This window comes from Cygnus atratus, chromosome 4 (assembly GCF_013377495.2).
Source record: "Cygnus atratus isolate AKBS03 ecotype Queensland, Australia chromosome 4, CAtr_DNAZoo_HiC_assembly, whole genome shotgun sequence".
In the NCBI taxonomy this organism is placed as follows: Eukaryota; Metazoa; Chordata; class Aves; order Anseriformes; family Anatidae; genus Cygnus; species Cygnus atratus.
Window position 1 is genome coordinate 70,517,640 of NC_066365.1, and position 14,215 is coordinate 70,531,854.

At 38.6% G+C, this 14,215-nt stretch overlaps 1 protein-coding gene across 7 annotated transcripts in view; it reads left to right on the forward strand.

The window, feature by feature from the left end:
- The window catches only part of CTBP1 (C-terminal binding protein 1), a 234,963-nt gene that overhangs the window by 4,697 nt on the left and 216,051 nt on the right, over positions 1 to 14,215 (forward strand). The window contains exon 1 of one of the 7 annotated variants that reach the window (XM_050710295.1): positions 133 to 187. The exons of the other annotated variants lie outside the window; for them this stretch is intronic. The gene's annotated coding sequence lies outside the window, so the exon portion shown is untranslated. Of the gene's footprint in view, positions 1 to 132; positions 188 to 14,215 lie in introns of those variants that run through there. 7 annotated transcript variants of the gene reach the window in all.

Here is a 14,215-nt window from a genome sequence, read left to right on the forward strand (position 1 = left end):
TTTGCCTTCCTTCAACTGGGTGCATTTTTAACTTTGTGAAAGTTTGCTATTATTTAAAGCCCGGAGCGGGTGGGCAGCGCCGAGGAGCGGGGCTGGAGGAGCATGGACTTGTTCATCTCAGCCTGATCTTGTCAGTAGCAGCAGAGCAGAGAGGGAGAGGAACTCCGGCTGGGGCAGCGCTCCAAAGGTTTGTCTGTTATTTTTATACCGAAATTACGCCTTAGTCGCGAAGTATTCGGCGTGCGGAGCGTTGCTGGCGATCTGTGGCTTCGATACGTGTGTGTTTAGCGGCGGGGGTGGTTTGCCAGAGAGAAGATTTTGCCTCTGTGTGTGTGTGTGCCGGCGAGAGCGAGTGTGTGTTGCGAGCGGGGAAACGCTGAAGAAGAAGAAACCCTGTTGGTTCTCCATGCAAATGACCGCTTTGGTTGTAACAAAAGCCTTGATGTTGGGCTTGGAAAAATGATCTGACAGTGTAACAACCCCAGGCCACTTTCGCCATGTTTTTGTTTATTCATGTTTCATTCCCTTTGCTGTAGCTAGCGCACAGATGTTTCCCATTTCCCCGTTTTTACACCGTTGAGCCTTTTTGGAGTTAGCGAGAAAATGTGTGAAAGAATGTTAACAAAACAGCGAGGTGGTGCAGATGTTTATACTTTAGTTCTTGCGCTCGCCGATATTGGCAGAGGGATACCGTGCATATGAAGGAACGTAAGAAAGCATCTGCTTAAACTAGCGAGCTTGTAATTTTGAAATGTGCCCATTGTAACTTGAATTTTCGTATAAACAGATGAAGTGAGCATGTTCCCGGTGCAGTGTGGCTGGTCCAGATCTCATTTGTTTGCTACTGTTTTTTTTTTTTTGGGGGGGGGGGGCTGAGGGGAAGGCGAGTAAGAACAAGGAAAGGAATATCTGTGACACAACATGTATGCTCCTAGATAAACTCCTGCCATCACGGAGTGCCTTTAAATATTTGAACAGCTTCTGTTAAGTCAAATAAAATTGGTTACCATGAGAAACAAAAAAGTCTAATAGAATAGTTCAGCACACTAATGAAAATCTGAATGTAAAATTGTTTCAGAATCATTGCAAGAATTGAATTAGACAGCAAATCTTTTTAATAACAGTCATAGTAACACGTTTAAACATTTTAGCTTCTGAGATCGTGGAAAACAACGCAGGGCACAGAAATAGCAGGGGTGGATGGTTTCTTCTCTTACTGTCGCATAAATTGAAACGTAATTGTCTAGTAATGATATTAAAATTAGTCTGTTTTTAGGATTTTATGCTTGTTGAACATATCAAGGCATACACAAATAAAATCTTTAATCTTAAAGGACAGTGATTCAATGTCCGGACCCAGTGGTTAAATCAGATGTGGTAACTATGGTGAGAGGTAAAGTTACTTAGCTTCTCACAGACCATGCATATGTGGATTTCTTTGCGTATAATGGAGATTAAGGAGAAAAGGATTAGAGAATCTAAAGGGAAATTTTGAGCAGGAGACCTGTAGCCTTGCTCTGGGAATTAGCACAGAGGAGGCTTTTAGAACAGAAGCAGGATGGAAGTAAACACTCTCTTGTAATATATATTGATGATAATTCTAGAAAGGAGTCTTTCTGCTTGGAAATATCTACAGCAGCTCACACGTACAGGAATGAAATCAATCCTCTGCATGTGAAAATAATCCTCCCACTCCAACAAAAACAAATAAAACCCAGGCGTGGATCTTTGCATTATACCAAGTGACAGCATAAAATCAGGTGAAGTCTGATATTCCGAATTAACTCATTTTGCATGAATTGCATGGCATTGCATGCATGCCATGCATGGCTCTTGCAGAATAAAGCAACACTGATTATTTGGATTGCATGGCATGCCTATTTTTCAACATGCATGTCACATGTATTTAGTTTTTTTAAGAAAGCACTTCAAAATAGATGGTAATATGGAGTGGAAAGTAAAACAGAGCTTAATATTTTAGCTAGTAAATATGGGGGGTGTTTGAACTGTAGCCAGAGAGACTTTGACCTTGTTCCTGGTTTTCCTTGAGTTGAGAGGGTGCAGTGTTACCCTGGGCTTTTCAGGAAGGAACTTCAGCTTGTGCTGATCAGCTCAGAGGGATATGGGAAGGATTGTCATGCTGGCACATGAGTCGTATGGTCTGAGGGAGCCACCAGGGTTACTAATTAGTAAATAGCTATTTGGTATGTTTTGGAAACAGAACTGGGAGAGGTCAGGGTTAATTTTGAGTACAGAGGGACCATTTCTCACACTGTGTACGTACATGCACTATTACAGTGTAGAGATATCTTGGAGATAGGAGATATGTTCAGCTTTCTAGTAATAGAGGTTAAAACTTACCAGGGCTTAGGCAATGTAGTAGAAACTTCTTTATTAAAATACTTTAAAATTTTGAATTTTTCCTCCCAACTAATACAGGGGTTAAAAAGAAGCCATAAATAACCCTTAGGAGAAAGTCACAGGGGAACTAGGAGTTCAGCACAGTCTATACACTGCATGTTAAAGCTTTTAGGGCTTTTGTGGATTTTCTAGGAAACTCTTTTAGCCTTTTGTGGGTCATAGTCCTGCACTTTTCCTTTCTCAACTGTTGTCAGCGTGTGCTACCAAATACCGGTTTGGGGGAGTGCATTCACTACGACAGTGCAACAGCGTGTATTAAACCTGGGGATGCAGTGGGTGTTTGCGGACTCCAGGCAAACTAAGTAATAGGCCCAACCTCAGGGTAACTCACATTTATTGCAAATCTCTTTCACAATAGAAATGACAACTCAGAATGTATTGATTTTTGTTTTTAAACTGTTATCTTTTGAGAAGTATTAAAACCCCACTATTTATATTATGCCTTAATAGGGAGATAGGGAAAGAAAAGGATTTCTATTACTGTAGACGATATTTTGCTTTTTTCTTCCGTTGCAGTTGACACTTGAATGGACTTGTACTTTGTTATTACATTAATAACTATTTCAGATGAGATTTTTCATTTATATAAAGTGTTATTTTATATTGAAACAGAAAGCTTCCATACACTAGAACAAAAATCAGATATAGCCATTGACGCAAGACAATTTCACTGTTGAATGTATTTTCAAATTGTGTTACCATTTTTCTCAATTAGGATGTACCAAATTTAAGAGAGAGACCTGATTTTTCAGGTGCAGGACACTGTAAACCCTAACAGGTCGGGTAGGACAGTGAAATCAGTGAAAGTAGCATCTTCCTTGCTTTCCATCAGGTCAAGTCAATTTACCTTTATCTTTGGAAGGCTTACGATGGCAATTCCTTCTTAAAGTACTTAAACATCCATTGGTGAAGTCTTGAGACAAGCCATATTTTGTTATAGGGGGCCACAATATGACCAGTGGATGGTGGATGCTCCTGTAATTCTTTTATATCTGCAACAAAAGTCATGAAGCGCTTAAAATAAATTACTAGTGATATTAATAATAGCGTTTCCAGAAGAAAAAAATCTAGATGGGGACAGAGCTGTTTAGGTATTTCCAGAATACTGTTGCTAGTTTTGAAGTTTTCTTGGTAGCTGAATATTAGGTTAGTATTTTGATGGTCTGTCAGTACTCAATATCAATCTTTGTCAAAGTTTAGGACAAGAGACAGGCTAGTTGACTTGCTCAGCTGTTCTGTTGGGATTCAGCCAGCATTTTAGGATGTTGGGGGGGGGGGGCGGGGGAAGGAACTCTCCACTTCCCAGTGAAACTATTTACATGAGCATCGGAGAACTTGTGGCCTTCTCAGTTATATTTGTAGGTTGCAAAAATGAGCAGAGCAAGATTGAAAATTCCAGTGCAAACAGCTATGTTTGTGCTCAGCCTCCAACAGCTGAATACTTTCACTTAAGTCTTTGGGTCTACAGAAGTGAACAAGGGTTTTCAGGATTAAATTTTACAGTATTTATCTTGTTCTCCTCGCGTGTGGCCATGGAAATTCTCCAGTGCAGTGCAAACCCTTAACTGTTCAAAGGTCTTTGAGAGATGGTTCTCACTCCATTTGCACTTCATCTACAGCTACATAAATTGGTTTCAGGTGCTGTGTAGGGTGTATGGAACAGCTTAGTGCTGAAAGAGTGTGAAGGGAAGTTTAGAAGGGATTAGAGTGAACTGTCAGCTTGCACAGGTTATTCCTCACAGTTTGCATTGGTGATTTGCCAAGGACTGATAAATTTTATCAGCCTGAGAAGAGTACCTTGCCTGAGAACAGCAGGTAAATACTAAATTTTGATGATAAAATTTAAGAAAGCGTAGTTGGAAATACAAATTGCATCTTAAAATTCAAGATTTTCCTTCAAGTGTTTATACCCTTAAATGATCTATTGATATCTTCACCTTTGTAGCTCTCAGAGTTGGTATTTCATTGCTGAAAATGGTCGTTGGCTGCTCTCTGCTTTTGCTGTAGTTGAAATAGCCCCAAACACTTCAAACAACAAAATAAAAGTATATTTTAAAGAGCAAGATTTTGTTCTAAAAGAACTTCAGAATCTTAAAAACAAATTTCTCAAACAGTTTTCCATTTGACAGGAATATTTTTTTCTTCATTTGGCGAACAAGCCAATATGGCTTAGTTTGTGAAATTTGTTTATACAATGGTATTTTCTGTCTACACGGTGCCTGGAATATGTCTTAACACATACATAATAGGATAAATAAAAGTTTTTGTATCCAAACAACTTCTGGTTATCTTTCTGAGGAAGAAGCGTGTAGGAAGAAGGGATTCTTTCAGCTTTGGGAAACTGAGTGCATGCTCTATTTGGTAGATTAGGACATCTGTTAGCTTGGTAAATCTTCGAGCCTCAACTATGTGACAGTTTCCTTTTAAAACAATAAAGATTAGGTGTTTTTTTGTGTGGAAATCATTCTAACTTTTTCTTTGTTAATGTATTTCTCTGCATTTCTCAGGTAACCACGATGGGTTTTGTGAGGGAAGTTAACCGGTGAGGTTGGTGTGAACTGGTAGTGCCTGTACAGGTTGGAGCATCTGCCCTGTATTTTGCAAAGAAAGAATGACAGTCGGAAAGCTTTTGCGTGCACTTTTTTGTAGAGCTGTCCCGATCTTTCTTCTTTTCCCTGCTTTGCTTCCCGTTACTCCTTCAAGAAGAACATGGCATGACATTTTCTTATGTCTCTTCAACTGTCAAATGTGTGGGTATATCCTCTTCTTCTTTTGTACTTTGTTTATGCTGCAGTATGACAGAAAAGTAGAGGTAGAAGTTGATAATAAATTAATATATGACTCTAAGTACTTTTAAGCATATTATCTTTTTTGAATATCCACTCTTTCACCCTCCGTTGCTGCTGTGAGGGAGTGATATCTGTGTCACAGTCATTCCGTCTTTTCAGCATAAGTGATGCGAATATGGTCTAATGCTGTTAGTATATCATTCTCCAGGCCCTCTGGTAGAAATAGATACGAAAAACAAAAGCCATGATATCCTTCAGTGTGAGCTGAGAGAAGGTGACCAGTGGAATTTCAGCCGTGAGGAAGAGTCAGATCAATCTGTTATGCTCATGTTGTTGCATCCAAGGGGTTGGTGTGTTCGCCCAAAATTCTGGCACAGAAATTAAAGGAAAGATCTTGTTTACTTTTAGGGTCAAAGTATCTGGGAAAGATTCTCTTTAAAACAAACAAACAAAAAAAACATTTCCCATTTTCCTCAATAACTGTGGGACAGGAAATTGGTTCTGCAGATTCCTACCTCCCAGGAAGGCAGCTCGAAAAAAGTAAGGCTTGGGGAGAGTCATTGCACTATAAAAGTTAAGCAGATGAAATTCTTTATTTAAGATAAATTGTACTACTTTCAGCCCTAAATTGTTATACTGGTGAAGATGTCAAAACCAAGGTGACACTCATTCCTGCAGGAACAGTTCAAAATCTAACTTTACTGATCCTGATGTCGCTGTATCAAGACAAACACACGTATATTCTGATCGTAGATCAAGGTTTCTGGACCTTATTGATACTTTGGAGGGACTTAGCTAAATCTAGGCCTTGCTGCTTTCAACTCTAGCATCTCTGTTTGCCTTGCTAAAGGAAAAGATCGCATTCTCCCATTGAGTCTTCGGGGTGGCAGGATAATTGCATAGAGACAGGAAGTATGCATGGGCTGTAAGAACAGATAGTTTCAAGTATCTAATTAGCACGGTACAACAAAATTAATAGATGCAAAGATGGGTAAGGAAGATATTTAAATCAATCTTTAATGTCATTCTAGGTTTTGAATGTTTGCATTTGATTTTCAGCTGTTTTATTCTGGTTTTGACTACAGATTTCCCTTTGTCCCTCATTATTTTTTCAGCTTTTATGGTTCTTTGATAGTGTTTTGTCTTTCAGTACTGTGTTCTATGTTTTTTTTCTGATTTAGAGCCCACCGGTGATAGCTTTGCCTGCTAGTCACACATTTCCCAGAAATGCCAATAGGATTTTCTGTTCCTTTGGATGTGTTTCTAGATGAGGTGATGTCAGAAGAAGGTACAGAAAGGTCCAGCAGTTTAATCTTGAAGTGCTTAATAACAGGGTGTGATTGTGTGTTTCTCTCAAGTTGGATCTAGGCAGTCTGTTAGCAAGCTGGAGTTGTCTGACTGGAGGGGAATATAAAATAAAATGCTAAGCTGACCCTACCAGCACCTTCTAATGAATACTATAAGTAGTCTTGCAAGTTCCTCGGTGCGTTTGTGTTCACTGCTGTCTTATGAGATGACTTCTTGTCAGGCATTTTCTCTCCCAGTTCTTTGATTTTGTAGGTGTTTTTCCATCTTCACAATGATGAATCAGATTATTTGAGTATTTTCAGCTGGAGATACTCCAATTGCATGGATTGGGGGGGGGGTCCAGAATCTTTTCTAGTGTTTTGAAAAGTGGCCACGGCATATTCTGGCACGTGGAAAGTTAAGGTCGAAGTGTGTGGGGCACCACACCATGTATTTCTGCTGCTTGCTTTAGGAGTGGTGGGAAGAGCTGGACTGGTGTCGTCTTCAGGAAGGCACATCTGTTTGTGCCAACCAGTTCCATAATGTTATTCGCAGTGAATTCTGGCAGTATCTCAGGACCTTTGTAATAGGATGTTAATGTATGAGAAGAAATGATCTGGACATGGAACAGTAGCTTGTTTGATACCTAGTGCCAACTTCTTCAACCAGTCCTTGAGGTTAGAATACTGCTCCTTCACGATACTTTTGATAGTTTTGTTTTATAAAAAGGAAGGGTTTTGGTGTGTGGATTCTTAATTGCAGTGTTCAGACTGGAATAATTTTGTATCCTGAAAAGTGTTGTCTTAATTTCATCATTTGGCTTTGAACTTCAATTACCAAGATGTGTTAGCATTTACCATCTTCCCTGCCTATGGCAGGGGTTTGGGACTGGAAGGGCTTTAAGGTCCCTTCCACCACAAGCCATTCTATTCTATGATCTTTGTTAATGGATCACAGGGGACTTTTTTAGAGGTACAAACATTAACTTCTAAGAATGTGCCCACCGTAACTTCAGCATGCTTTCATAAAGTGGTAACTGGTATGAAATCAGTCATAGATGGTAATAATGTAATTTATGTAGTTCTGGAAGAAGTTATTTATTGTGTGTATGTCTTGAAGTCCACAAAACCAAAATGTACTTAAAGCTATGAAGGCTTTTTTGAGCCTACAGTTATTTACTGTGAATATAGAGAAGTCTTTTTTTTTTGTTTCCCAATGCGAACATAGAAATGACGGTTGTTATCGTTGCAAATAGTAACCACTGAATATTTGATTGAAAGCATCCAAAGCAGACTATTCACTGCAAAGTAGTTAAAAACATGCAGTGCAAATATTAATGTCCTACCATCTTGAGAAGTTAGCATAGAGTAAGGAATGCGTCTGATGTAGCAAATCTGTTTTTCTCTCAAATTAGCTTTCCTGTTACGAGCAATCATAGCGTGTGCTTTAGAGCTTTGAAATGAAAGGCACGATATAAACAGTAAGTATTAAAAGGGTCACATAATTTTAATAAAATATCTTTGAGAGATATTTGTAGAGTTTTGTCTTGGACTTGTTGTACTTCGATGGCAAAGATGTTATATTTCATCAGTCTGGGATCGTGGTAAAATCCTGATCTTGAAATACTGTTATGCCCAGTTACTTGTCAAAATAATCTGTGTCCAAATATAATGTCTGACATTTTTCCTTGTACTAATGGCTGCATTGTTTAGTTTCACCGCTGTGAAAGTTTTACAGTTTGCAGCCTGATTGAACATTCTTTGAAATTGGTGTTCACACTGACGTCAAGGCTGACAATAAAAATAGGTCTCGTAAAAACAGTAGCATACCACACCAGATAATAATACAGCACTCACTCACTGCCAGCTTTTCAACATCTGGAGATGTATCTCTGCATAAGACAAACTCAAAATTAAATAAAATTCAGTTTTAATTTTAAATCAAGGAAAAATATGGTGGTATTAACTGTCGCTATACAGTGGCAAAGAGATTTTTCTGTTATGTGTATGCTAATGTTCTAGGGAAGAATATGATTTTTAACTATTAGGAGTAATGAAGGTGGTGTATATATACAAAATAAGTAATATAAGGGGAGTTAACAAATAAGCGATGTACCAGAAGGTGGTTTAAGGAATATTTTCTTTCTCAAACCCTGGTGTATTCGTTACCCTTTACGGGTGCAGCCTGTCAGCAGAATAAGCAAACATCCTGTCCCTCTTTAGTCTTGCTACCAAAATAACATTACATTCAACTAAAATGTATTTTACTTTTAAATCAAAGACAGACATGTCATGGCAATTGGCAGTCGCATATTCCAGAGCAGACTTTCTGATGAAGGCTTCCCTCATCAGCCTCGACTGTGGTGTAATTAGGGAGGTTATGCCAAGTGCGTATCGGGGAGTTTCTGCTAGAGTTCTTGTGTGGGAAAAGAATTTGTCATACTGCCAACTGCAAAACCCAGATCCAACAAGAGCCTGGAATTTGAATTGACAGGCCAAAAGCCTTCATTGTTTGAGTTTTCAGACATCCTGGTACAAGCCAAAAAGGGTCCTGAGAGTTTTCTGTTTTCAGATGTGTGCTAAATCCCATGTGTGACTAATCAGGGATTAATCAATACAGTATTTATATTTAACATGGCTGTGGTGTCTAATAGACCAGTTTTCTCTTCTACTGGGTATTATATCAATCTTAAAAATAAAAAGATACATGATCAGGAAGCAGAAGATGGATTCCACCAGGAGTAGTTAAGTAACTGGGCCTTAACAGAAGGGTGTCTGCCAGCCTTACGTGCGATGCAGGGGAGCCGCAGTGGGGCTTGCTTGGAAGCACAACAAACGTGCAGTGGATGTGCTGAGCTGATCAGTAGTTAGTCTCTCCTGGACTAAACAAGAGTGTGTAGATAAGATGATGAAAGACTGCGTTCTTAAAAATATCGACCTTTTTTGTCAATACTAGTAGGAAAGAAGGTTCAGTTTTGTGGATGTTTCCCTGATAGAAGCTTGAGAAGAATGTTTCAATGGCTTTCTGCACCTTCAGAGCAAGAAGTGTGCTACTGCAAGTTGTGTAGAGTAGTCCCCTGATGAGCTGTGTGTTCCTTCCTCTTTATAGAGTAAAAAAAAAAAAAAAAACTTTTCACCACCTACTTTTAGTGCTAGAGGTATCCAGCTCAATTTTTCAGTCTGTCTTCTCTGTTTGGATGAATTGCTTGCTATGGTCTAAGACCTCTTTACAAAGAGCAGCAAATTTATGGTGTGGCCCTGGAAATGCATTTGAAGAGTGAGTTGATGCAACACGTCTTCCCCATTCATTCTTTGCGTTATTTCTCTCTAATTAGTGATGGTTCTTTGACATTTGAAGGTCCCTTATCAGGGGAGGGTAGGATAGAGCTACTTAGAGAGCTGGAGGGAGTGTGAAGGTGCCACCTCATTTTCTGGCTGCTGTTTTTCAAACTAGATATGACATTGACTGTTTCTTTCTGGGGATTTACTGTTGCAAAGAGCTGAATTAAAAATAATCTATTAATCATTTGCATTTGCTTATTTGTGCTTTCTAAGCATGGTTTTATAAAGACTTCATTATATAGCTTGCTTGAAGGTGTATGTGTTACAAGATCAATAATGTATTAAAGCATTAATAGTAGTTGTGTTTAATACAAAATGTTATAAGTAGCTCACAATGTATTGTTAAAGAACAAATAAGTTGACCTCAAATTAAAAAAAAAAAAATCTTAATTTGGGGGAGGAATAAAAAAGACTGAACTTAGCTTTATTTTAACTGCACATCCTGTAATATACTTCAGATGTAAAAGTAGAGCAATCTAAAACAGGATGCTGACAGCTTCCAATTTTCTACATTTCAAGTGTAGACTATCTTCTTGGTTGGTGGGTCATCGCATCCATGTGGCTTGTATTAAGTGTTAAGCTATGAAATTATTATTAACCAAGGTAACTTTCTGCTTTAAGTGCTTGAGTAAGCTCTGAAACAGGAGGAGGAGAAAGGGAATTTGGTCTGTGTGTGGCTGGCCAATTTTTGAAGGATGAGGTTCGTGCTTAATTTTATACCATTGAAACAAGGATTAATTTTAGTTCCAATTCCACGTCAAATTTAGGAAGATGATCACTTATGAAGATTGTGACACTTTAGACATAGGTATGCTTTTGCATTTTGTACAGGTATATAGAAAATGCTTTTTTCGGTGAGGTATTGATGCTGGAGGGTTTTAGTTTCTTCTTTGGTCACTGAAAAAGAGTAGACAAACCCTGAGATGCCCCAGAAGTTTGTGTTAAAACAAGAACTTGATATTCTGGAAATGGCTTGGGGCTCCTGGCTGAAATGGTTGCACCTTTATGAGGTACAGATCTCCCTACTTCACGTTAGCAGTAAGAACATTTATGATTATAGATGACATTGAAGTTTGTGTTCTGGATTCAAATTGTCGCATAAAACTCTTGCCCTACCTGATGTTGATCAAATCACAGATTAACTTGACAGTCCCATTTATATGGTGTTTCTGTGTGGTCTTCATGGATTTGGATTCTAGTTGGTGGACTGCAAAGACGGTGTAGACCTGAAAAGTAAAGAATAACTGCCATGTCAGCCCTACATTTTAGCAATTTTTGCAGCACAGTAAAACACTGTCGAGCAATATAAAGCATAGTTAACATCTGTTTGGGATTAAAACACCGCTGGTACTGTAATGGCTCATTCTTACTAGAGCCGAGTACTCCGTCTTCCTCGTACTTCCACTGAAATCAGCAGGGGATAATTTCAGGGATCTTAACTCATGGTATGGCCAAGATCACTGCGATGAAGTTACAACAATGCCTTTAGGGTTCCGTTGTGTTCCTTCTCAGTTTCATTTTACAAGAAGAGGGCTGTGTTGTTTTTTTAACGATCTGAACTAATGTGTGCACGTTGACTTCTCACATGTTTTCTGGTAGTGTCTTTGTCCAGAAGTGTAGGGCTGAATATCTGCAAGAAGTCAACAGAGGTTTAAGCAAACATAGCTTTTAAAATAAGTTTGGCTGACAGATAGTCCTTCTTCAACAATAATTAGACCTGTTACTTAGACTGTTTTTCAGTTTTGATGAGCTGAAGTTTGAAAAACAGATACAAAAAAAAAAGTTTTCAGTCCTGTTTTAAACAGACTTTGTAGCTTTTTCTATTGCAGTAGGATGGATTTCCGGAAGAATTATCATAAGAAATAGCAGCTTCTTTTTGTTTTCTTTTGGGACGGGTATTTTTGTAATATAGCATGCTTAATATTAAGACAAAATTAAGTAAATCAACCTGTAAATGAAGAAGTGTCTTTCTGTGAAGTGACATTGATATGGCTAGTGAGAAGGAAGTGTGAGCTCCACACCATACTTGTGGCATTGAAGCAGTATATGGGCTTAGTCCTTTCTGACAGTGTTTATTTGTTTTCCAATCATATCAGTCCTTTAGGATAAGGGAAGGTGAGCAATGAAAGTAAGAGGATGCTTGCCAGTTTTATGAGGAAAAAGCATCTGGCTTGTCACTCCACTAATTATTTTATCAGTGGAAGTCACAGATAAAATCGTGATGCATTTTTTCATCTGTAGTGCTGTTGAAGTTGGCTAAAATATCGAGACCAAAGAAACCCTTTAATCTCTGACATCCTCCTTTTGAAAATGTTTGTTTGGAGAGCGGTTGTTTCTCTGTTCTTCCCAGTCTTTTTGTTTGTTTTGTGGTACTCTGTTCTCTGGACTTCCAGTTTCATTGCAAGCAGCAAGCTATGAGGTATGTTAAATTGTCATATAGACCTAAGAGTAGGAAAACTTGACTCAGAGAGGGAAATAAGAAGACTAATTAGAGTTAAATCTGAAGAGAAGGTTATGAAGGGCAGATAACAGCTTTTAGGTGTGCAAGAAGTTTACATAGGGTCATGGAGGAGCATACAAGAAATAATGGACTTCAGTCACAGTGAGAGAGGGAGTCAGGTTGAGCTTTACTAAAATCAAACCAGCAGGTGTAGGATTTTTTTTAAGTGGCATACTGATACAGAAACTCTGGGATCAGCTGTCTGGCAATCCTGCGCAGGTTCTGTTATCCGAGACTTTAAGCTGCAGTTTGTACAACTTGTGTCAGGAATGACAGAAGTGTAGATGATGCGGGCTTGGGAAAGGAGCAGGCCAGATGACCTTTTGAGCTCTCTTCCAGTTTATTTCTCCATGAGCCTAAGAATAGAATAGGACAAGCATGAAAAGTTTCTGTACTTCTCACTTTTTTTCGTTGTGGTTTGTAAGGAAAGGGATATAACTTCTAGTCAACATTTCTTTTTTTTATTTTGGTCATGTGTATTCTTGGGCAGCTAACTACCAGCACCAATTAGCCTGTTTAACTATTTTCCAGTGCATAAGTACTATATTATATCAGTTAGCCAGGATTCGAGTTGTCTGTTCATTTCAGTGTTCTTTAATACTTCCTAATGTATGCAAGGCCATTAGTATGCAGCTGTTTAGGAGCACCAGTCAATGGGCTGGTCTGATCTGAGTTTTGTTTTTCATCGCTTTTGAAAAATCTCTTCAGATCGCGCCAGCTTTTCCTATTCTGCAGTTTGTCCTTAAAGGTAGGAGAGTGAGCTCTGGAACGTTTTTCTTCCTGTGGATTTTTTTTAATTTGGTGTGGCCTGCTATTTTATGAACTCTCAAGTGCATTTGTGTAAATGCTTATTCAGCCCTTGTGAGTTTATTCATGACTATATCGCTGAAGCATTTGGGCGTTCATTATGTTCATGCTTCCACATGAATGAAGATGTTTTCTCTGAAAGTAGAGTTTTTAAAGATTTTTTTGTTCATGACCAAAGCTGTTGACCTACTGTTATGTAATTGTGCGATTCCTACTTATGTAATAAAAGCTCAGCAGTTGCATATATTCTTGTTTGGCTGCGTGTGCTAATTTTGACTGTGTCTCAGGCAGGCAGGTGGGAACTGAGGTGCGTGGCCTAGGCCCTGCTTGGCTCGCACCCTTCCACTGGAAGCGCTTCTGGAAGCTTTTTGTGCTTTTTAGTTTGGTTTTATATTTTTTTTTAAATTTCAATTTTTTTTTCCCCCTGAAAATGAGAAATTTAATGAGAAAATGTCTGAGTTCTCTCAGCATAGTCTTAGACCCCAGCAGTAAACCAGATGAGGTGCTTGAGGAGAACTGACTGTATTTACTGGTCCATCTGAAACCTGTGCCCCCCAGATTTGATAATTATCTGTTTGTTCATCAGTGAGGACAATTCTGTCGAATGTTTTAGGGTGGAAGGAATTGATTTGGGCTATCTCAAGGTTTCTCAGTGGACAACCCAGTGTTACCTTGGAGAAACAGTAACTTTTATTCTTCATGGCCCAAGGGCGAGCGTTTCCTCAGATCCAATTAAGTTGGATTTTGAGACACCCACCTACAGAAACAGTCTGTTAAAATTGGTTAAATGAACTTTTAATTAAAGCATGCACCCAACAGTGACTATTTTTTATTTAAGGCTCTACTACAGATTCATTCTCAGAATCCTCTTTTTCTTTTACAACAGATTTTCTTCAAAAGTGTCTGCATTCAGTTATTTAAAAAAAAATCAAACTTTTGATGTGGGAATATCTCAATGTTGTTTAGACTGCAATTTGAGCTGTTCATTAATCCAAAGGTCTAATAAAACTACTTCCTAAAGACTGTTTTCAATGGCTTGATGGGAAGCTAAATTCTTGAATTTTACCATA